Consider the following 25,538-nt stretch of genomic DNA (forward strand, 5'->3'; position numbering starts at 1 on the left):
GAAAAATTATAAAAAATTGTTCACGCTAATTTTTAAGCAAACATATTGCCAAAGGAAATTTTTGCTTTCGGAGTATGAACATTTCCGATGAATTTTCTTGTTTTACTTTTATCAGCATATGCAGAATTTCTCTTTGTAGTCTTTCCTATTTATTTTGTAAAAAAAGTTGATATTTTTTATCAAAGGAAAAGAAAAGGAATTTCTTCGTGCACTAACTCCGGCAAACTCCAATGGACTGACTTTTCATTTCACGATCTACAATAGATAGTCATATTATTATATTGGAACGAAAAATTATATGTTCTATAATTTTTACCGATAAATTAGAACAGATATCTTACTGTAATGTTATAATATTATTTTGTAAAAATAATACATGTACATATTTAAAAGTAAAAGTATTTATATAAAAAAATACAGTCATGTAATATTTCGACGTTCTGCTTTCTCAATTAAATAGCAAAATCCAGTACATACTGATTATAACATCGCTTAATGATGAAAAATTCATGACTAGGATTTCATACGACCACTAATGTTTATCCGAAACATGACATATTTCACACATTTATAACCACACTTGCCTTTTATTCTAGGAATTAGATTTGTGTATAAATACACTATCCATAGATTTGTCATACATTGTAGCTTATTAATATAGCATGTTTCAATGACACTGTTGTACAGTTAAAGTCACATCTGGCAGATATTTTTAAGAATAAATGTCTAAACAGTATGGTCACATAATATACACCATTCTCAGTCAGCGTGCAAATATTCTGATTTTTTTAAGCATGTATTTTTAAATTCTAACATATGAGAGCTTATTTGTGTAAACTTAACGCTTCTAAACAACTGTGTCTAGTAACATGAAACCGTTGCGACGTGTTTCATTCTACAATAGTTTATCGTAATATTAAAATTGTTATAACTTCATCATTATAAGAAAATTAAGAAAAAGTCGATCTTCGTACTCCTCGGAATACGAATAACTTCACAAGTGAACAAGAAATGAAAGTGAAAAAAGACGAAAGTTTAAAAAGCGATCTCTATACTTTATGTAATTGTTTGTAAAATAAAGGAAAGCACTTGAGGAAAACATCTTTGTGAATACTAGAAAACTGCAAATTCCGTAAGAAGGATCTGCTATTTCAAAAATGGCGGCGTAGGCAACACTCATAACAAGGTGAAGTGGGATAAATGCAGACTGGTTTTTGTAAAGTTGGTATTTAAACGTAAGTATTTTCGGTCTGCTATGTAAATACTTAACGCTGTCAATATCGAGGGCTTTGCACAATTATTACTATTTAATTAATATTAACTAGGATCTTAATTTTCCTTGTACATTTTGATTTTGATAGGAAATTGTTTAAAATGTCAACTACGTTGCACTTTCCCCGAAAATGAGGTAAGAGTATAATTTGAAGTTAAAAGTACTTTGAAACTTTATTTTATGTGCAATGAGGCAAGATCAAAATTATTAACAAATTTGCTATAAAATGCTTTTTACTGCATTAAAATATATTGTTTAGTTTTACAGTTATCCATTTTTAAACTGTGGCGACAGGGAAAGTTCCGAGTGGAAAGCGAGGTCTGGATTTTGTCAGAGACCTTTTGACCCGTCGAGTCAATAGAGTAATTAAGTTGCAAATAGTTTTGCGCTGGCTTGGCGGGTCTAAGAGGCCCTCGGCTCTTTCCACTCGGGACTTCCCAAAAAAGGAGAGTTTTCTCTCCCAGACGAAAATGTATTTTCGTGAGACATTCGAGTCTTGATCTTTGTAGCAAACGCGCCTTCTGTGTTAATAAAGTATTTCGCCACATACACGATTTTATTCATTCACGTACATCACCTCAAAACAAATAAGTACTCTTAGTTGAAATATAAAAAGGGATATAGTGAAACAAAACAAGGTTTAAAATATAAACAAAATATTTATTATTAAAAAAAAAGTTGCCGATATTGTTGGATTTATTCAACACAATAAGTGTTTCCTTCTACAAAAATTATCGTGTCGTAAACTTTCACCAACATTGAAGGTTCGACTCAAGAGGATGCAGATGTTTGTTTTTCACCATAGGACCCATAGTGTCTATAGATTCGTGAAGGATTTTTCCTTTTGCGACTTTTCTTATTCTTAAGGTTTTCCTTGGCGAGTAAAGACGTGCCTTTCTGAGTTTCACAAGTTAAATTAAAGTGTCTTTTAAAACATAATTAAGTATTATTATTCTATTTCACTGCCTATTTCCTATAGATATAATAACCTGTATATTCACTTGCCCCGTTTACGAACTTACCCCACTTCACCTTATGATAAAATGTAATAAAACTTAGTCTTAATATATGTTGAATTGTCATTTTAAATAATGAGGAAAAATAAATCTTTGTGTTAAGAGTCACTGGGTCTACAATAAAAAAAGTCTTTACTCTGTCTCCAGAGCCAATGGGTCCCAAGTCGTGTTTATACCTAAGGGCCAATTGGGCAAATACGTTGCAGGCCAAGTTATTTTTTCTCAGAAACTAAGCATCAGTTTTCATTTTATTTAAATAAAGAACCGTCCCGCGTTTCAATAATATAAAACTAAGAAATGTATTACAGATTATTGAAATAGTAAGCTATTTAAAACGATTAAAATTTATGAAAAAAGTTTTAAATGAAAGATGCAGAAATGTACGAGTAAATTTTCGAAAACCGAAATGCAATAGAACAAATAACATCCTGCGTTAAAAAACGCCTTGATGGAATTTACTCTTGTTTTCATGCGTTAAGAAAAGAAAGATTTATTTAACAGGAGAAGAAAATTGGTAGAGGAGGTGTTATGTTGATTATAACTACAATTTACGTCGGCAAAAACCATATTAAGTTTATTTTTACTAAAATAAATATGAGAATATATGTCCAAACAACACTATATCGTCTAAAACAAAATTATCAAGTTGATGCATAAAATTTTATTTTTCAACGCGATAATTCAAACATGCGCACAGAAATGTACGTCAACAATTTTTTGTAAACAGAAAACGTAAAAGTGGAGAAAACTTACCAGAGAATGACTGACTTGTTGCATTTATGCACGTTTGCGATTAATACTTAAAATTACAATTAAAAAAATGGTTAAAATGACAACTAAATCTGTTTTTCTTGAAATTTTTATAAAACTAATTATTTTTCTTCGTTAGAATTTAGCACAAATTAATAATAAAACATAGGAGCGTAAAAGTCCTGTAAACGACCACACACATCCATTAAGTGACTGGATATGAGCGAAAAAATTTTCAGTTGATGTAATGTTAAATACGATTTTTTTGTAATCGTATTTTGTGTAATGCAATACTTTACATACCTACCGTATTTAATATTCACATTTTTTAGTATGACCGTTTACTATAAAGTCTTAGAGATAGTCGATTAAAATAGGACACGGTGTATAAACCTAGAACACAACAGAAAGTTCTCAACAGACTCATATACGAATTTATAATGCGCGGTGAACAGTTTCTACGAACCCATATAGAGGTTCATAGCATGGGAAAGGTTAATATTCAGTTCCAAGTGCCCCTTGTAAAGCAGATATTAACTTGTTTCCTCCTACACCTGTTTTACTACTGGAACATTTCACAACTAATTAGTTTTGCACTTTAATAACAGAATATTTGCTTTAAAGAGAGGTCGTTACCCACTTTATTATTGAATAATAGCCTTTAGTAGAACCATTTCGAATCATTATCACATTAGGATATTACAGGTTAAATCATCACATCTTTGTTTTAATATTTCAAATTTTGTCGAAAATAATATGTTTCGCATAAAATTGGAGAGAGTGGATTAAATCATTGTTTTCTTTACTTTGAAACTATTTTAGAAATATAGGTATTTTAATAAAAACTATAGAATAATGATAATGTAGACATAGTGTTGGATTTTAAGAGAGTTTATAATATTGAAGGTTTGATATAGCAGTAATAAAAAGCCAAGGAACCGTTACTTGTCCGGTTTAACATTTGGTAGGCACATTGAAACTAGGGTTGGCGTAGTAATATTTCTTTTTTTTCGGTACGTGTAATTTAAAAAGTCGAGGCGATCCTTGGGTTTATTACTGCTACGGTAATTTGTAAATCGAGGGACGGATGGGTCACCGGTCAATGATTTTGGGCCGAATGACCGCTGCAGGGGAAAGTGGGAATTTCCAATTTCGGGAGACGTCACACTTTCCCCACCCCGTGTTTCCTCCCTTCTCGGAGTCCCGAGAAGTTTATAAAATAGCATGTAAGAGAAGATGCGAGAGAGTCTCCGATTAGAATTTGAATTGGAAACATTAAACCTCCTCCGTATTCATTTTTTTTAAATAGTTGTCGGCCTCTAATTGATTTTCCTACCTCTTAACCCGAAATAGTCTACAATAACAAATTACTATTATCTGTTTAAATACCTTCTTATAATTTAATGCAATGAGTATGTTGTATTATTTGTCATTTAACTATAAAACAGTGTACAATATGTAGTTGTGAATTGATCACTGTAATTCGTTTTCTTGATCAACAATTCGACGAATTATTACAAAATTTTACATAACTGTATTAGCAAGAAATACGTTATTGACTGTGGCAAGGTGAGTTTACGTATGGATAATCTTAGCTAAATCGACAAAGCAGCTCGCTGTCCCCAGCTCTTGTTTTACTCTTTCTATTTTCAACCAAAGTTAGGGAAAGGCTGATTTTGAGAAAAGACTATTGCTAATAGGTTTAAAATTTTCTATGGGCATGTGAGTAAGCCAATGTACTGATCTCGTATAGGCCCTCTTATCGGAATTAGAATTCTAAACGGTATTTCTGAAGTGTATCCTTTTCAATATAAAATCAAATTTAAAGAAAGAATAACAGATACATATATGTAAAATATATGTATATTCTTTTAATACCTGTAAGTTTAAAGACCATTGCTAAATTAACCGATTAACTTTTTGCTTTCGTTAAGCGATACAATAGTAGAATTACAATTTCTTTACGTGAAATTAAAATGGTTTCAAATTATGGTTTTACACATGTCTTTAACAATAATAATGATATTCTCTTTTTACTCACGCACAATTCTGAATTTTATCTTTAAGAAAATTAATAAATTGTGATATTAAAAAAGAGGATTTTAAAAAAGTTGAACACAAACAGTCTACAGAGTTGTGCAATTATTCTATTTATTTGCACGGAGTTTCTTTTACTGAAAGAAACATTACAACTCTACGATATTCCCAGATATTATTAAATAAATTCCGATTAAGGGAAATCCTTAACATTTCTCAACATTTCAACCCTGCCTTTTCGATCAGAAACATTATATAAAATCCTAATACATTCTTACAAATATTCATGCATCGACGTACCGTCCGTCTATCGGGCCTTGTTTTTGTCTGTCAATGCTTTCTTTTATTTTATGGCCTTCTTCCTGTCCTTATAACTTCTCACAAAACATTATTCTTATACCTAGTCCTGTAAACTAACGTTTCTTTAAAACTACGACACTACAGATCCAGCATGTATTTTTAAATGATAATTTCAATTTTCGTATAATAGTTTGTACCGGAACATACTCATTGTTCATTTCGTAGTATTGCAAATTCTATAATACATTTAGTAAATTTTCTTAGTTTTTTAAATTCTCTTCCTCCAACATGGAAACATTTTTATTAATTTTCCTAAATAAATGTTAATATATCTGTTTTTATGTTTGTACGAAAAACTGCATATACAAAATATGGATAAATTTTAATTTCGATTTCTGTTTTATAAAGAAAGTTGCTACATTTAGCATATTTCCGTGTTACGTACGCCGATGATATTTATTCCTAGGAGATGAATATTCGAGAATAGCCGAAGACCACCGTGAAGCGAGAGTCTAGTCTTGCCTAGCTTTCTCAGTGTAGTCACGGGTAACTTAAACTTACTTATATATTTTTAAACTCAATTATACAAACTTAATATTTACAAAAAGAAAAAGGAAAAATAGGAAACTAAATAATTGTTCTGTTGATTAACTATTATAGAATAGAGGCACGTAACGACAAAATATAATCTCTCACGGCACACAGCCCCTCGTGGCCCACACGTCTCTAGACAGTCCTTTGTTTATTGATGCTCCTTTTTTAACCGACTTCGAAAAAGGAGGTTACTCAATTCGATCAGTACAAATTTTTTTTTTTTATTATTATTATTATTATTATTATTATTATTATTATTATTTTCTATGTGTGCCCGCCGATTACGCCTAGCTGGATGCACCGATCGGAACGAAACCTTTTGCATCTGGTAGGTTCTGACTCCCCATTGGTACCATTATAAAAAAATTGTTCATTTTTTAATTGCAAAGTATTGTTATTGCAAAAAAACCGGCAACTTTTGAAATAAACTTTTCTCGATTTTATTGCGCTTTTAATATCTTATCACGGACATGATTCTGAACAATTTTGTTCATATACAAATTTCGCGGAAAGCTTTAGTTTTCGAGATAGCGAAAAATTGTTGAAAAGTTTTGAAATCAACTTTGGACGATTTTAATGTCCTTTTAATATGTTATCAGGGGTACGATTCTGAACAACTTTTTCCTTATCCGCAATTAACGGGAAGTTTTAGTTTTCGAGTTATTAGCGAAAAACTATTGTTACTAATACAGTATTCACTCCGTAAATGTTACTTTTGCCGGTCTCGATTGTAACATTTACGATAGAGGTCCTACATTCTTTGTAGTGTGCCGAACGTAGAAAGAGACAGCCATACAAAAGACAAAGAGGGATAGAGTTTCGAGCGTTCGGCAAACATGAAAGACTCGTGCGTGTTCTGTCTTTTAAATTTAAAAATTGAAATTCTTTATTTTTGGTTTTTCATCAATGGAACTTTTACCATCGTATTTGTCTCGTTTTTCTGATTAAAATGACACCAAACACGATATGATTACGATCGTAATTACTTATGTAACAAGCCATAAAAGTTTGGGATGTAACATTTACGGTAGAGGTGCGAATTCCTTCTAAAGGCTTGCTATACAAGTAATTATGATTTTAATTATACCGTGTTTGGTACCATTTTAATCAGAAAAACGAGACGAATACGATAATCAAAGCTTCATTGATGAAACCCCAAAAATAAAGAATTTTGATTTTTGAATTTAAAAGACAGAAGACGCACGAGTGTTTCATGTTTGCTGAACGCGTGGACCTTCTGCTTCTCTTTCTTTTCCATTCGCCGTCCTCTTTTATGTTAAAAACTTTAATCACTCGTTACACACACAATTGTTAACGTAATTATATCATGTTTGGTGTCATTTTAATCAGGAAATCTAGAGAAATACAACAGTAAAAGTTTCATGAAAACATAGTAAGAAATAAGAAAGTTACAATCTTTTCCTTTGCTTGCATTAGTATGTGTCTCACCGATATTCGATCCTCGTCGTTTCGGCGACCGATCGTGTTTCATTCTTGACTGATTTCGAGGGGGATCCCTCCAGTAGTGGGGATACAGTTTTAACATTTACGGTAGAGATCTTTTTAACATTTACGGAGTGAATACTGTATATTGAATTCTACGTATGCCTCCGTGCCTCTGGTGGTGTATGAGTCAACATGCAATCACCGATTTTATTTACCAATTTTACAATTAATAAAAAAAAAAAATTGAAAAACGAATATCCATGTTGTCTTTTACTTAATTATGTTCATGGCATTTACGCGGACAAAAAAAAAGCCCGGAAGAACTGTCTCACAGTATCCTATAAAATTCTCCCCATTCCACTAAAAAGCGTGAAATAAAATAATTTTAAGAAAAAAAATACACCGACTTCGAAATGCACTAAAAAGTATAAAATAATTTCTATTTGCTAATGAAGTAATTTCTATTTCATTCAATCATACAATTACGTAACAGATATGAATGAAACCTATTTACTCGTTAGGTAGTATATTAAATACATTTGAACCTTTTCGGAGGCGGCGCAAAATTAAAAGATTTTCTTGAACATGTCAACCTTTGGACAGCCGAACATAGGCAAAACTTGTATCTATACAAAGTCCAAAGGTTGACATGTTCAAGAAAATCTTTTAATTTTGCGCCGCCTCCGAAAAGGTTCAAATGTATGTTAGCGCCAACGTATTTTGGAGGGTCGTTGGGGGCAATTAGCCTGTGCTATTTTGCCTTCGAACGATTTATGATAGGGATAGCCTGCGTGAGGTCTAAGCGAAAGGTGGTTTATGAGAGTCTAAGTGTGGCGATAGATGATGGCTATTGACTTTGAGTCGTATGGTCATCAGATGTCGCAGGGCTGTGTGTTTTGTTAGCTTCTGAGATTGTAGAAAAGGACAGATAGTTTGTTATTGCAATGCTAAGTCGAATAGGGACGTTGTTCCTGGAGGATCTGGCCACGTAGTGGGGAGGCAGGGATGCCTTTGGTAAGAGGACTGAGTTTGACCTCTCGGCACTTACCCCAGCACCTTAATTGGGAACGCATCTCTTTTTGACACAAAGTTTCTAACATGTATTTAATATACTACCTAACGAGTAAATAGGTTTCATTCATATCTGTTACGTAATTGTATGATTGAATGAAATAGAAATTACTTCATTAGCAAATAGAAACTATTTTATACTTTTTAGTGCATTTCGAAGTCGGTGTATTTTTTTTCTTAAAATTATTTTATCTCTCTCCCGAATTTCGCATTCTACTTGCCCTTATATTTAGCGATATCGGTATTCGCCGATAGGGGGCGACACCCGCTAGCGATGTGTGGCGACACCTACTTCCGAGGTAAAAGCGCAGCGGAGAGTGCATTTTCGCGCGTAGACACATTCTCTCGTGAAACGCTCAGGCGACTTGACGTGCTTTATAATTATTGAGTTTTACGTAAACCTTGCGATTTTCATAGTAGTGCGCGGAACGTTTATACAAACTATTTAACCCGCACAGTTTTTGTATAGTTAATTGTTATTAAATATATCTGTTAAATATAGTTACCAGTTTGAATACAGTGAACTTATTTACCCCTTTTCTCACGTCGGTAAAGTAGAGTTTCCTATTTACTGAAGCAGAACTCTACAGATGCCTATTCGCTTAATCTACTCGCGACTGCACCAGTTACCAGGATTTCCTTATTAGGCTTCGCTCGAGAACATCTAACGTCTTCGGACCAACGCGATGAAAATTCGTTAGAAGAAACCGTCGAGTTGATTCGTTCCCACCGTCTCCACCACTACTCGTTTTCTACCCATTTTTGAGTATAAAAAGGGTTGTGGAGAAGACGCCTCGGACCCAGTTAATTCTCGAACGTGGACTAACGAGGAACCTCTGTCGAAGTTTCGTTAAAGTCATTCACATCGAATTAAAACTAAGTCACTTACAAGCAAGATCCGGTTAGAGTCCCCTTCGAGCAACATTAGTAACCATACAGTACGTATAGTTTACTGTTAGGCATTTTTCTAAAGTACACTCGGGTCCCCGTTTCGCTTGTTTTTCGTTAAAACTAGGCAGGATTAGATTCTCGCTTTGTCGGAGTCGAAACATTTTAAACTCAAGTAAAATCGAATCAAGATCATTCTTGTAAAATCACCTTAACCGACAAATACACATAACCATTTGTAATTCCGGTTTTGAGAAAGAATATATTTTCCAACTATTATCTTAAACTTAATTTTTGCCTTTGTCAATTATAACCAAAGTCCTAACAAACCCACCAGTCGGTATATCATTAGCCGCTCGAGGTATACTGGCATATCTTTGTTACGAGCACAAAATACTAACATTTCCTGTCACACCTGGCGTTAGCCATACGTCGGCTAGTTTACATATCATTTTCCTGGGGCACTCGGCGTTAGCCATACATCGGTACATCCCCGCGTCTTGACCTATCCTGTGACCCCCGGCGTCAGCCATACGTCGGCTCATCCCCGCGTCTATTTTCCTTTGGCGCTCAGGTTAAGTAACAAACCTGAGTTAGCCTAGTAACACTACCTTTACCAAAATATAGCCCCCAGCCACGCGGCTGTGACTCCTCCGGCTCGTAACATCCGCATTCTGTACGAAGTATGTACTTGAATAAATGAAACTACATAGGTCCTATGCGTTAACGATTGTTGGTCAATTAAGTTACAATATACATTGCTAGTTTATCCTAAAGTGGTTAAAGTTTGTACAATCTACTTGTATTACACTCACTATCCAAAAAGGATCTATACATGTAGCAGCCACCTGTACAACGATGTTTTGGTGAATGGCGGTTAGTTATGATGCTATTCAAGCGGTATCCATACCCATTAACAAAGTATTATGGTATTGCAAGTTTGTAGAAATCCATAGTTATCAGATGATGTTGATACCTACATAATATTAATATACGTATTTGCATTATCATTGCTGAACGTAGTGAGGCTCCTGTGGTGACTCGATCTGTATTTATTCGTTTGTCTGTTTGCTTTGAAATTTTGAAAGTAGACCCATGTAATACACTAAATTTGTTGTGTAGATTTTGCTGAAATCACATTAAAAGCTCTATAGCTCGTCGTTATTGAAAATACGATATCGTCATCTCATTTATGTTTTAGCTATATGCTTAGAGTAAGTATTCTAAATTTATACATATACATATTCGAATTTGCGTGAGACACCTGTTTTGTAGACTCTCTAATGATTAGTTTTTCAACAAATATTGATAATACTTGAGCAATATCATAACCGATCGCAATCCATTACTACTTAAGAGGACGCCGTGGAAAGTAGGTAAGGTTCATGAGTGAGTTTAATAATGCAAGAATTTATGAATGAAAGACCTTAATTAAAAAATCGTTATTAAACTGGGTCGTTCTAAATCCTGCACAAGTGAGATTATGGATTATATTACGGATTTTACAACAATTGGTGTTTAATCCTTTCGTTTATAACATCAAGAGTTACATTTTGAAACAAAAAAAAAAAACACATTTTTCAACTTCAAACTAATTTTTTAAGGTAACTATAGATTTATAGGTAGCTATTATATGTATAAATAGCAAAGAAACTAGTAGTATACTATTAAATAATATAACATTAATATTACTAATAATAGCAACAATAGCAATAAAAATAATAATAATAATAACTGTAGTAAACTGATATGTTTTATTAAAGCACTTGCATCGCGTTAATATAGCCGAAACATTGTTCCAGCCATTGGGACAGGGTACATCAGAATTTCACCTGAAAAGTTTATGATAGGTTCGCGATAAAGGGCTATTTTTGCCAACGACTTTTTCGTTATTCGTAGGAGAATTCATTCACCTTTTTTCGTATAATAGAGTTGAAATGTTAGTTTTTGTTTCGTCCTCAATAACCATTTCCGGTCATAAATTTGGTATTTTCGACGGATAATTTCGAGAGTACATTTGTTATAATTTCGTTGATAATTTTTAGCCATTAAGCCTTAAGACTCCGGGCAAAAGCCTCAGCGTTGTCAATCTCGTATCATAGACGATAAAATTCCGGCCGGTCAATCGCAACACGAGTAACTTCGAATGAATGGTTACAGTCGAACGACAACTCCGACGTGGAACAATACCGTATTTACTTCGTCTCTTGCGTTGCTATTTTGCTTTTTGGCATCGTAAAAAACAACGACATTGTAACTTTATTTAGATGCTTTTTAAAAGTGAAAATGTACTCTATTGCGTGATTCGATTTTCCACTACACTCTTATATTTTAAGAAAAATTGAAAAATACACATAAAAATTAGTGCAAAATCGGTCTGTCTTCGCATTCAATGATTGTTTAAACAAGTTTATATACTTAGGACGCATATAAATAGATACCGTAGTATTCAGGGAAAATAGAATCTTTTGATAAAAACAGAATCTTAATATCTTTTATAATTACCACACAAAATTAGTTTGAATTTGAGACATTTGCTTTTTTTTCTTTTAAGTGAATTTCTCAAAGACTGTACATGCTGGAGACAAACGAGCTACAGATTCGTAATCAATGCAAGAAAAGTTATAATAATCAGTAAACGAAAATCAAAACGTCGAAAAAAGTTAAAATTTTTAAGACAGTGTAATTAGACATTCAATTCTGGGATATTCTGCATATATATTTTTATACATATTTTAACAATATTTATGTTAAAATAAAGAACTATTTCAAAGATACCATTAAAATAAATTTTGTTTAAATTCCTTACCATATGTGCATTCACAAATACACCAATTTACACCAAGCTTCTAGCTCTAATAGCTTTCAATATATTCGTTCAAACTATTCTTATCCTGCACTTCGAAGGCTACTTTCACCCACTTAAGATTAGATATTAACAGTTAAATTAAATGTCTCTGAAATACTTTTTTAAGAATTACAAGATACATAAGTTTGATTAAAATCAGAAATTACTACTTCAGTATTGTTACGCGCGATGGGTAAAATATAAACTGTTTACAGTTATTTACGAAGGTTGTAAATCTTCGTCGACCCATGGCGTTTCCAAAACCTGTTACAGTCGTGGAATATTTCTAAAGTTAATATTATGAAGTAGAATTTTATTGTAAAGTAGAGTTTATATAGTGGCTCAGAGTCCTCCACACTGGTGTGTCCAGGTCAATGAAGGATGTAGATCATCATCCCACTAGTTATACTGGTTGTTGTGTGTTAATGTAGTTGATAGTTACAAAGTTAATCTAAGACTGACTAATTGCCTCTAAACAGCCAGAAAAGAAAGCAAGGGAAGAAGTTCAGGACGTGAAGGCGTTGCCAAAAGGGACCAATCCGGACAGATTGTTATTTGTAAAAAACAGTGATTGGTGAAATGGTTCGACGAATGAGATTGTAAGATTTTAGCCTTCAGTCCAGGGTTGTAAATAACGTTTCGTTAATAAGGTGACCCAAACAGTTAAGTGATTTGGGTCCTTCAAAAGAACTAAATAATGGGACACACTGCGAGACTGCTGAATGACCGAGTCAGGGTGCCTGGTCCGCCGAGTACGCAAGGATTTTCGTAAACACTGCACACAGCAAGGGTGCACAGTTTAGGACTATGGACATAAACTTCTTTAAGGAAAGATATATTGGCGTTATAAAGATGTGCTTTTCTGGCCTGTTAAAAGGCTATTGTCAATAGTTAAGAATGTCAAGCTGTAGAGACATCCATGTGGTCTTGAAGATCCGTTTGAAATTGCAAGAGTAAAGGTTTGACAAAACACCCATAAATATTACGCTAATTATATTCCGAATGCTTCGGAACAAGTATGTTCCCTTATTAGTGGAGTGCAAAAATAATGACTGTAGGGACAAGTGGCTCATAATTCACCGTTGGGTCATTAGTGTCTTGTATAATAGTGCAGTATGCGGGAACGAAACACATCAATTTTTAAACAATTTGGTATGCCACTAACTTCGAGCTTATCGTTCTAAGAAATGGTCTATTTTGTAGGTAGTATTTCAAGATGTTGTAAGAATAACTCACAATATAGTTTTACGAAATATATTTTATTCTTTATATATTATAATATTTAAAGAAAGAAATAATATGTTAATCACACGGGAGTTGGTTTGCGACTAAAATCCCCGCCCAGATTGGTTGACATAGTATCTATAGCGATCGCTCATCAGTGACATCAATCAACAGTCAATCGGTACTATTATGGTTACCAACCATCACAAGGAATATAGCGAAATTTTGTTGAAATTGTGAAAAACTCACAGATATTCATAATAGAGAAATTGTTTATAACTTTCAGTATTCTTACAATATGTCAGTCCGCCTAAGTTAGTATTGACAGGAAACAAATGCAATTCAAGAAACAGTTTCCAAAATAAAAATGTCATAAGTGAAACTCCTTTTCGTAACAATAAACAAAAATTGTAAATTATTTGAACAAATTATAAACCAGCAAAGTTATTACATAACCTCATTCCTGCTTCACCGCCTCTACTTTGTTCATTTTTATTTTTATTCGCATAAAGTTATTCAAATTTGATAAAATTCCTACTATACGAAAATTTTGTTAAAATCCATGTGTCAACAATTTATAGTATTCCTTGTCAACTATTCTTCATTTATCGGCGTCAACCGTTAGGGCTATTATCGTGATATTTGTCTGGAAATTTTGAATGTGTGAAAAATTTATTTGTCAGAAAAAAAGGGAAAAGTTGTTTCTAAGGTGCAAACTACGAATAGATATCGATAACCTGAATTTCTTTGTTATAAATCGGTCGATGGTTCATGGAATGTGATGTACGAAGAGTTTAGGAGTATTGGACGTTATTGGAATTTACTGTCTCGAAAATTGGGACGCGTTAAGCCCTTTAGCATTACGTGTTCTTTCCTTCCTTCCTTTACTTCATCCCTTTCCTGATAGTAGACCTTGCGTTTCACTATTATTGCAATCTTTAATTTTACACCACTCATTTTTTTTTTAATTGTTGTGACCATTTATAGGTCTATCGATTTTTCTATATGTATAGATATTCATTCTTTATCATTAGCCCGCAATACTTATACAATCTTATATCAATTTCAATATTTTCCTAATCCAGTCAGTACAAAATTTCAATTGAATTTTTGTCTCCCAAAAAAATTATCTATAAAATTTCTACCACCTGTTTTGTTTATCGCCAGATTTCCCTTTTTTCTGTACATATTTTTGTTGAATAACTTTCACAGAATCAGTTTTAGAATATTTATTTAAAGAAAAAACGTATTAAACTTTATAAAGAAAACCATTGAACCGCTCGTGTACAATGCGTGACGACGACTGGGACGCGGAGAAGATAAAAATTGACTATCGTCCGTTCATTTGTTAAAAATGACAACTGTGCTGCACTTCAGGTTTGTTCGAAGCGTGCAACACAAATATACACAGGCAAACAAAAAAATTTCAAAATACAAAAAATCATTAAATCTAACAATTTTATTAAAAAAAGAAACAAATTTTTACTACTACAATATAATAATATCATATAAATATATATGTTACTGTAAGGTACATACATAGATGGAATGAAAGTAAAAGTAAGGTTTTTCGCTAAATAAACGGTGAGCGTTTTATGCGGAATATTAAATGCTTTACTGGAAACGTCTCACGGCGAAAGCCAATACAAGAGTGTCTTCATTGACACGATCCTGTCTTGAGGACACCCCCGTCAGCGTGGCTGTTTAGGGCACTTGGGCCCAGCGAAGTTCCCTGAGGAAGGGGAAGTGCAATGACAAAAAGCGGATGGCCTGTGTCGACCGTTCGTTAATTTCTATTTTCTAACACTACGAAAAATATAGTATAAAATATTATAGTCTTTCACATATGTTTTTAAGTAAGTAATTACTTCATAGAAACTGGTATATAGTGTAGGATATGCAACTGATACCATTTCGATTACTCCTGAATAATGATTTCAGTGATAAATTTTTTAAACGAAACTTAAAAAGATGCGGGGGAAATGTAATTCAAAGATTAGTTTTTCAACAAGTAATGTATAATTAATGTATAATAAATGTATAATTAGAAATACATTACTTGGTACAGTTCGGGATATTCAGCTACGGATAATAAACGATAAAGCATTACTGTTTGCTATAAAATCACTCGATGACTTTTAACAATCTATATCTTTTTACATAGTTGAAGTTAAAGAAAAATTACAAAAAGATTAATAATGCATAATGATATATAAACTCATGGTCATTTTCCTTGTAAGTACAACAATGCATTTGCATGTCGCAATGTCGTTATTTTTTAAAATGCCGCGTCAATTAGTTGTAAGTACCGCGAATATCGCGTCGAACCGCAAGTCCGTAAAGTAGATTTAAGATACATTGTAACTATGCGTCATCGTCGTCACCGAACTGATATTTTAATGATTCTCGCACGCACCTCATGATATTTGAATGATTTCGCACCCCAAATGCGTTTTTTCCTGTCAGACCCTGGCTAACTAAAGCGTCCAGCACTATGGAGCCCGCGAGTCATACGCGCTGCCATGTCACTCCACGCGTGGCAAGGTAGCGGGCAGGCCGTTGCGCTACAGTAAAAATATATTAGCGTCAATGTATTTTTGGAGAATCGTTGAAGTCAATTAGCCGTCGCTATTTTGTTTTCGAACGATTTATGAATAGCAACGTTATTCATTATGAATCTGGCCACGGAATGGGGAAGGCGAAGATACTGAAAGAGTGAATGAAGTTCGACATATTTGCCATGAATCGAGTATAAAAAGTAAAGAATGATGCCGATGGTGTGCTGTCGTCGTTATGCATACAACGCAGTCGTGAATGATTCGGCCATTAATACATCAATACATTTTCAGTCATCTGTTGTGTTCTGGTAAGGGGACCAAGATTGATCACTTAGCACTTACCTCAGAACCTTGAGAGTATACGGAACTTTACCTGTTGCCTTTTTGCCTTGTCAAATATAAAAATAATGTCTAACAAATATATTATGCTGTTACCTCGAAAAAACTCAACAGCAGGTGAGATATCTTAAATTCAAAGTGGATTTGTCTTTGATATTGTACTTTAAGAATATTTTAATCAGAATATTCTGAAAAATCCATCTCCATTAAAAAAAAATATACGGTTTAATTAAGAAAAGAGAAAGCAAATTAACATTAAAAAAAATTAAATAGTGTTATTTCTATACGAGTAAATTTTTGGTAAAGTTCTCCATAAAAGAGTATCATGATACAATATGGAAAATCTCAGCTACTCCTTGAATTTGTATATGTAATCCTTAAATTAATGATTTAAAATATTTCACGAACAATTAACGTCTTTAACGTCATACCTTATCGCTCAAAATCTTTCCAGGAATTGATTTATGCGAAAGAAAATACATAACCCCATGTTAAAAATGATAATAACCTCGAAACCTTTTAAATAATCAACTTTGAAGATAGAATTTCCAATACTGTTACTTATCTCTAGAAATTTTTCCAGAATTTCCCATATTTAAATGTATCGATTTAAATGCCTTACCCTGTATTTGCTAGGAATTAGGCCTAAAGCCTCTCGCTAATACAACATTCCACGTACAGTAACGAAATTTATTACAAGCTTAGGCACATACATTCAGGGTGCCTCAGAATTGGTATTAGAGCCGAAAACGGATGACTGCTGAGCAGATTCTAAATAACTTTTTCTCATACGAAAAAGACTTCATTTCTCAAGTATTAACCAAAAACCTTGTCCAAACAGAACGCGCCTAGTCGTGAGAGCGATAGCTTCGAGCATGACGATCGATTGTGCTCGTAAACAAATGTGTAACATCCCTGAAGAATTTTCAAACTTTCATTGCAGTGTCATTTCTTCAATTATCGACTGTATTTCTTCTTTACCGACCGCGACATTAGACAAATTGAGTATCATAAGAATTCAGCAAACTGTCGGTAATAAATGTATAATTCTACATGGAAAATTCCGTAATGCTATGTGTCTACGTGCCGCGATGCTCGCCCCGAATTTCCTGGCATTCTCGCGTAATCCTAGAGAAGGATAAGAATATATTTTACAATTAGGATATTATTAGTTATTAAAAATCATTAGCTAAACAAATCAGTCAATACATATCAAGCATACTAATATTATGTTATCCGGAACCAAAATCAGATGTTAGTTTATTGCAATATATATTGTAAATTATAATATTATTCAATGGAATGTTCTAGAAGCATCGTATGCTTATACATTTAGCTCCGATCCGTATAGAAGTCATGCGTAGTACATAGAGAAGGATAGAAAATGCGATTTTCGTTAAAACACTATTAAATTACTATTTTTATATCAACAACATAAACTATTATGTAGAATGCGATATTAATAATGTAATTGAATCGTTCATTTGCACAATTAATGTTTAATTGCGAATTTATACCACAATTATATATTTCGACGTTATGGGGGTTTTCCAAGAATTTGCCAGGCTGGCGAGTATAAAAGGCGGAGCGAAACTCGCCTAAATCGCAGAATAGTTTTCGAAGTCGAGCGAGCTAGAAGTCTTCAGATAAGTATAACCGGAACAGTTTTCGCTGTCAAGAGCCGCAACGATTCTTAATACTTGACTGGTAAAGCGGGTATACGCCATTTGAATACTTGATCGCGGGTCGTTCTAGTAGCTAGCTAACGCAGGCTCCCCGTTTAAACGGTCTCGTATCTGAAACTCCTTTAGGAGAGTGCTATACTTAGCGCCAAGAAAGGCTAAGATATCGAAACGATAGCTCTCAGCTACTCAAATTTGATTTTTCGTCGAATTGCTAACGCGCCGTCAGATTCTCGGAGTTCGCTCTGGGTAGTTTCGTAGACAGCTAACGCAGGCTCCCCATTTGAGCGGCTTGGTCTCTGAAGCCCGTGTCTTTTGAGTGGCAGTTCAGCAATTACGATTTTATATTAGAATCAATTGATTTGCTACCCTGTTAGATTTATACTGTTCGCCCTTTTCCTGTATCGTTGGTTCGTTCTAGTAGCCAGTGAACAACAGGTTCCCCAATTAAGCGATGTGATTTTGGCTGTCAGTGTTCGTTTTGACAAAAAGGGTCATGGATAATTAGTTATCGAGTCAGATTAAAAGAGTAACTGTTCCGAGAAAATAATTCATTTAGATTCAAACAAATTTTGAACTTGAATTAGTAAAAGAATATTGTTCTGTCATCAGCGTAATTTCCGTAGTCGACTACACCGCGTTAGATATCAGATAAAATCATTAATCTGTCACACTCTGCGAAAGCGTATTTAGGTACACTTAGAGAATCACACTTAGGTCGTGTTCCTCGCTGCGGTAGACTATAACGCGCTATTATTAATTTCGTAAAAGAATATTCGTTATATAAATTACAAACGTATTAATCAAGATAAATTTTGTCATTGCGATAGCGTTCGAAACGAGAATCAAATCTTATAAAATATCGAATTCAGTTAATTACATAAAAGCGAAGTTAGCTTTATCTGAAATCAGACTTAGGTACGATATAATATAAAGTATTAACTAGCGAGAGTCATTTTGTTAGATTCACAATTACCTATTACGTATTGTTTAATTTGCCAAGTTCTATTATTTCTATTATTAATATTATATCAAAATCTATTTAGTTTCTTTTGATCAAACCAGTATACTTTTCATATTTTGTTATTATTTACTTATTTTGAGGAGGAAGCTTTAAAGAATATGAACATAATTTTTTTTAATTTTAACCCTTTACGCCCCTCATTGAGAAAAACGCAAAAAAAGAATTTGTTTAAATTTTTCAACATTTTATAACAAATTGTCGGAACTAGAAAAAATATTTTGAAATAGCCCAATCCTTCGTGAATGAAACAACAAAAAATTTAGCTCAATCGGGTGAGTAGTTTCTGAGAAAAAAATTCCTAAGTGGACCCTATTTTCGCCAAAATGGGCAAAAATTGCAAACTTTGAAGGCTTGCCATTCATTAACGAATTCGAAACCAGCAAAATGATGACTTAAACACTCCCTAATTTCACATGGACTACAACATATTTTGATTAGAACAAAATCGGAGATGGTGACTTCCAAAAGTGATCGATTTGGCGTGGAATGACCCATTAACAAATCTCTGAAAACGTGTTGGTGCAGTTTTCAAACCGAAAGGCATTTTTAAATATTCAAATTGTCTCAAGGGCGTAACAAATGACGTACGAGGTGCGATCATTAAGTTCCCGGACTGTGTCTGCTGTGACCAAACGGTTCACACAATTGACATGCGCTCGCAGAACATATGAATAACAATCTTCAAGAGAAATGACACGTAGTTTGGAAGCGATATGTTCATTAAATCGTGTGTTATACAATTTTATAGTAGCATATGCGCGCGCTCCGCTGCGAAATTACGATGAACTCCAAATTGGAACAAAGAGCTAACATTAAATTCTGTGTGAGACTCGGGAAATCGGCAACCGAAACGTACGCAATGTTAAAACAGGCTTACGGGAATGAAGTAATGGGTCGGACGAGCTGTTTTGAGTGGCATTCAAGATTCAAAAATGGCAGGACATCTTTGGAAGACGACGAGAGATCCGGGCGGCCACTCACGTGCAACACTTCCGAAAACATGGAAAAAATTCGGGCAATTGTGCATGAAGTTCGACGTATTACCATCAAACAAATTTCCGATATCATGTTGATGTCATTTGGGGAAGTACAAATGATTTTGACCTCAATTTTGAGCAAAGAAGAATTGGGTGCTTCAAGACGACAACGCGCCAGCACACAGAGCACTCGTAACACAAGAGTTTTATGCACGAAATAACATGATCGTCCTTCGTTATCCTCCATACTCACCAGATTTGGCACCCTGTGACTTCTTTTTGTTCTCCAAAATGAAATTGAAGCTAAAGGGTCGGCGGTTTGATACAGTGGACGAGATTCAACGCGAATCGCAGGAGGTGCTCGACACGCTTCAAGAAGAAGACTTTCAGGAAGCTTTCCAAAAATGGCAGAAGCGCTGGGATCGGTGTATAGTTGCCCAAGGGGATTACAGTAAAGGGGATAACAGCCAAATTTGAAAAAGGTAACTGTATTTGCATATACGGGACCAGACCGGGAACTTAATGATCGCACCTCGTATATTTAATTAAACTCTCCGCAACACGCATATGAAAGAAGCCATTTAATAAAATTTATCAAAATTTTAACTGAATTATCATTCAGTTGATTGTTAAAATCTTGTACGGAGGTTATGGTTACGTGAGGGTACGCAGAAAGAATTGATATGTGCTTTTATTCTAGTTTAATTCAAAGAATACTTTATTGAAACATAAACATAAGGTCTTTAACTATAACAAAAATATTCAATAACTTTAATCGGTAATCGCAACTAAACTCAAAATATATTTTTAACTCAAAATATATTTTTATTTTATATTTAATCATAAATACGTCCGCACGCTTACCTAGCTGCCAAAACAAGAGAGCGAGCCACGGACAACGTGTGCCCACTTCACGGCCTATGTTCGCGACGACCTCTCACGCTCCTGCGCGCTCTTTTCAAAACCCGTGAGCCGCGTGATGATTATTTTTAACACTATCTCTTAATCTTACGCGAGCTCACTTATCAAGTTTCTTGTACAATTCATAAACTTTTGTTTGTTTAATGGTTTAGTTAGAACATCTGCAATTTGATCGTTAGTAGGACAATACTTAACTTTAACTTTATCATTTTTAATAAGATCATGTATAAACCTATACTTAACATCTATATGTTTTGATCGCATATTGAACACGCCGTTCGTCATTAATTTTATAGCACTTTGGTTATCAATATTAAGTTCTACTGTCACATCGGTCCCTATTAGTTCTTCTATAAGCGTTTTAAGATACAGTAATTCTTTGCAGCATTCAGCAGCTGCCACGAATTCCGCTTCTGTGCTGGACAAGGCAATTATTGGTTGTTTCCTAGAACACCAGCTTACAGGACCTCCTGCATAGAATATTACAAATCCAGTGGTGCTCCGCCTCGTTTGAATGTCCCCAGCAAAATCCGAATCGCAGTATGCCTGTATTAAATCTGGTTTCGCATCTCTTCTATATTCAATTCCAAAGTTTCGATTTCCATTCAGATATTTCAAAATATGTTTAACGTCATTTACATTCTCTTGACCGTAGTTTTCAATATACCTGCTGCAGTAATTTACACCATATGAGATATCTGGTCTGGTTTTAGTAGAGAGGTACAGTAAACTTCCTATTACCTCTCTGTAAGGATAATTTAACTTCCTCTGTTTCGTGTCTTCTCTATTTGTTTTGATAATTGGAATGCTTACAGGTTTTGCACTTTCCATTCCATATTTTGCTAATATGCCTTGCAGGTATTCAGTCTGTGCAAGTTTGATGCACACTCTCTTTGGAATAATTGTTTTTCCCGTTCCAATAGCTCGCATTCTCTTACCAATAATTCTCTTTCTCTTTCTAACAAATTTATGTTCATCTGCGAACCTGTTAATTCCAATTCATCCGTTCTAGCATCTTCAAAATTCGATTCCGGTTGTACAAACACGCCCTGTTCCAAACCAGGATCGGCTTCCAGCAATCGGATTACTAAATCACTTTTATTACCGCTAATAGCCAAGCCACGTTCTCGCAACATGTCTCGAAGTTGTAGAAGGGAAAATTCACTTAAATCTTTCTTACACTTAGCCATTTTCTTCGTAATTTGACTCAAAATTCAGAAATTTCACCCAAGACCGTGGACATAAAAGAAAAAACACAAAACAGAAAATTACCGATAACTATCATATAAAATTTCACAAAATCAAAATAATAATTTACTACGGTCAGTATCCCACTTCTGAAAACTGTAAGAGGATGACGAAAAATGAAAGAACGGAACTAAAAATATAATATCAGGATTTAATAATGTTATGCAATTATCTTTGCAACCAATTCAAAACGATCACTCTTTTCGCTCGCTTTAAAAATAACCGCATCTTACATCGATGTCTAATCAATGTATATAATCGATATACCGTCATGCTCAAGCTTTACATACATTATATGGTGTCAAAAATGAAAGGTGCGCAATCAGATTAATATACAAAGAAATGTTTACACTTCCGTTCGAATAGATACCATATTAGGAGTCGAAATAAAATCTACAAACAATACTCTAATTTTAAATAAAGCACTTGAAAATAAGGATTACTGCACCATTTTATGGCAGCAAGTCCCCTGGTGCCAACTGTGTTGGCTCTGCTTGTATCTGCCCAGAGCTTAACGTTATTAGAACACGTTCTATCAATCCTAACGCATCCATATACACCGCAGAATGTATTGTCTTAAATGATGCGTTCGATCTCGTTTTGGAACATCAAGATCGCAGTTTTCACATTTTCTCATTTACTTATAGTTAGTGTACTTTTGTTCCTTCAGTCTCCTATAGCAGGCGTTAGAACCAACCCTTAATATTCTCGATATTCAAAAGAAATATAATATCTTTAGCAGAAATAAACACAACAGCTCCATCAAACTGTTTTGGATCCCTTCGCATTCAGGAATTCCGGGAAATGAGGAGGCTAACCGGGCTGCCAAATCGGCTACCCTTTCAAATCCCTTAAACGCCCTTTCAGTACCCTATACTGATGTATATGAAAAATTTGAAAAGCAAGCCAAACTGCAGACTGACGAAATTTGTAAAAACCAAGGTTTATATAAAGGCAAAAAGTTCTTTCAAAAATTTTTCAGTGCTAGTCTTTCACCATGATATGCACATAAAAATCTCAGTAGAAGTTTGATCGTCACAATAAATAGAATGCGAGCAGATCATTATAATTTAACCGCCTCTCTTGCCCGCATCGGCATTACTAGTGACTCCAAATGTAAATGTAACCAAAGTTGCGGAATCTTAAATCATGTTATCTGGCAGTACGAACTCTATAACTCAAAAAGACCTAAACTAATAAATTCGTTATCCAGACTAGAATACCAACTGCCGTCAGGTATTGATATGTTCATAGCGGTACCCAACGTGGATGTATGTAAGTTCGTTTTCTCTTTTTTTCAAGAATGTAACCTTTATATCTAAATTACTATGTAAATGGAATGTATATATGTATAAAAAGCTGTAATATCTTTTCTGACATCATAGTAAAGCTAAATAAACCCGCAGGGGTTTAATCAGCTTAAAAAAAAAAAAAAAAAAAAACATTCATTACCGACTTAATAACATTCATTACCGACGTTCGGTCACTGACGGCTGTTTTTGCTATTTTCGGTAAATGTTTAAAACACTAAACCCTTTGAGAATCCGCCGAAAGCCAATTTGATTTTTTCTCGTTCATACGGAGAGTTGTGGTTGTATCATTATTAATTTTATAAACAATTTACATCGTTTTTTTATACAAATTGCATATAAGTCCTTAATTAGCATTGTTTTTAACAATAAGGATAGATAGGGCACGTCGCACAATGTCTCTTTTGTTTGAATGCGGAATAAATGTGCAGGGCTCACGTGCGCACAGACGCGTAAGCGACAGCTTCGAACCTGGTGGCTGAGCGCGCGTAATCCTTGGATTCTGATTGGTCCGTGTTTTTCCTTAATAATTCAAAAACGAAACTTCGGACCCCATTTTTGCAAAAGGAAATCTTATGCAGAATCTCGCCAGCTAACCCCCATTTCAGGGACCTGCACTAATTGCAAGACATCCTTTACATATTATTTTATATTAAAGCATTCATCTTGAATCTAACCGTGTCTTTTCTTTCGTCTCCCATTATAATAGGGCACAAGTACTTACAAAAATAAAAAAAACTTGCTTATGTTTATAACCTATTCTTATATAAACAGAACACAAAAGGGACACAAACAGTACCTCAATGCTGTCATCAGCCTTTGAGCGATAGTTTTCGCGGGACATCATACTGTCCCTGCCAACACAGTGTTAAGTGGCGGAAGAGAGTGACACGCGCAAGAATGAACCACGCGATATTGTGCCGAATATGATGGCCACTAATGGACATGCAACAACGAATCGCGGAAAGACGGCCGACGTAAAATCCAGCGAATTTGCTGACTCCGGCAAGTCGCAAATAAAGTGCTATAAATGTCGAAAGTTTGGACACAAAAAATTTCAGTCTTTTCGAGATGATCGGCAAAAATGGTCAACCTTGACCTACGGTATTTGCCGGTAGTCGATATGAATCTAGATTGCGAGCTGTCGTGTGCGGATGGTGACGCAAGTGGCAATGGATAGTGTTTAAACAGTGGATGTACCTCTCATTTGTACAAGACCTTGGATAGCTTTGCGAAAATTGCTGAAAAAAATACTGGAAAATTAAATCTCGTAAGAGTGCGACGACGATTGTAAACGTAGAGGGGTCGGAAACGGACGTGACGTTGAACAACGCATGTCACGAACCGGACTTGCACACGAATTTGTTTTTCTTCGGAAAAATCGCGGATTGTAGTTACAAGGTCGTTTTCACGAAGGACAGAGCAAGAATAATCAGCAAAAACGGAAGAAACAAGCTGGCGGCCGATCCTACAAATGGACTTTATTGCATGCAGTAGATAAGCACCGTACACAGAGCCGTAATCACGAACAAATTTTCGGAAGAGCGAAGAAAGTCCGACACACAGAAGGTGCGGCGAAGGCGCTCGAGTCACCTTAATTAAGTGAATCTATTTCAAGCGAGGCGTTACAATATTATATTAAGCAGAAATATCGAAGATTTTAAAAAAGCTAAGCTGCGAAATTTGTTTGAGTGGTAAAATGACAAAGTGCCGTTTCTTGGAATGTTCTGAGAGTTCTACGAATTCCCTAGAAATTATACACAGCGACGTATGCAATCCGATGTGAACACAATTGAACAGAGATAATTGATATTTTATTACAGTTGTTAATGATATAAGAACCTTTTTAAAGATTTCAAACAGGCTGCAAAATTAAGAATATTTATCCAGACAACGGTAAAGAATATGTGAATGCGTGTTTGGATGGTTTTCTGAAAGATAACGGGATAAAACGTAAATTAGCGGTTGCATATAGTTCGCAGCTCGATGGTATAGTGGAAAGAAGCAACCAGACATTAAATATCGCGCGATG

General features: G+C 34.6%; 1 long non-coding RNA gene across 1 annotated transcript in view; it reads right to left on the reverse strand.

The window, feature by feature from the left end:
- The window catches only part of LOC143265586 (uncharacterized), a 61,575-nt gene that overhangs the window by 754 nt on the left and 35,283 nt on the right, over positions 1-25,538 (reverse strand). The gene's annotated exons all lie outside the window — the stretch shown is intronic.

The sequence above is a fragment of the Megachile rotundata genome, chromosome 13 (assembly GCF_050947335.1).
Source record: "Megachile rotundata isolate GNS110a chromosome 13, iyMegRotu1, whole genome shotgun sequence".
Lineage (NCBI taxonomy): Eukaryota > Metazoa > Arthropoda > Insecta > Hymenoptera > Megachilidae > Megachile > Megachile rotundata.